Source organism: Stigmatopora argus, chromosome 22, assembly GCF_051989625.1.
Source record: "Stigmatopora argus isolate UIUO_Sarg chromosome 22, RoL_Sarg_1.0, whole genome shotgun sequence".
Classification (NCBI taxonomy): domain Eukaryota; kingdom Metazoa; phylum Chordata; class Actinopteri; order Syngnathiformes; family Syngnathidae; genus Stigmatopora; species Stigmatopora argus.
In genome coordinates this window covers 2338928-2339626 of record NC_135408.1, presented here as the reverse complement: position 1 = coordinate 2339626, position 699 = coordinate 2338928, and positions in this window count along the sequence as shown.

Genomic DNA, 699 nt, shown 5'->3' with positions numbered 1-699 from the left:
CATTATTAAACGTTATCATAAGTAATCGTCTTTGGATAGTTTTTTTTTAATTTATTTCAAAACGTCCGTCAACCAGCACAGCAGAGTGCTGGTTGACGGACGTTTTGAAATGAAATTTGGGGCTAGTGAAATCCAAACAGGTAAAAAACAGTAGCAACCAATAAAACAGGTGAAAAATTAAATTCCAAAGAAATCATAAAACGTTATTGTTTGTTTTTTATTAATGTTGTTAATGTTGTTGTTTGACTTCTTACTGTTGCGTTTATAAGACGTGCGTGTGCTTATGTGTCCGTGTGATTGTTAATGTCTTCTTAGGGTTTGGGGTGGATGTGTGTGTGTGTTTGATTTTTCCTGTTGTGTCCCCAACCCACGAGGCTTAACTTGCTCCGTGCCGCCCCAGAGAGACACAATAGGGAAAAAGAAAACACACACACACACACTTACATCCACTCAAAACAAGACAGTGGTTGTGTGCTCTCTCTCTCTCTCTTGCATACCGTTCCTCTTCTTCCAATGCGTTTCAACATGAATAGATTTTGTATGCTTTTAAGACATTAATAAATAATTTTCTTATAATTTTCTCTCATTTTGTGTGGTTCCTCATGTTTCATACAAAATTAGGACACTTTGACCAATTTTAACGGGTTTAGTTCTTAGTTGTGTGAGGACCGTGGAACAGATTAGAGAATGTACATATAA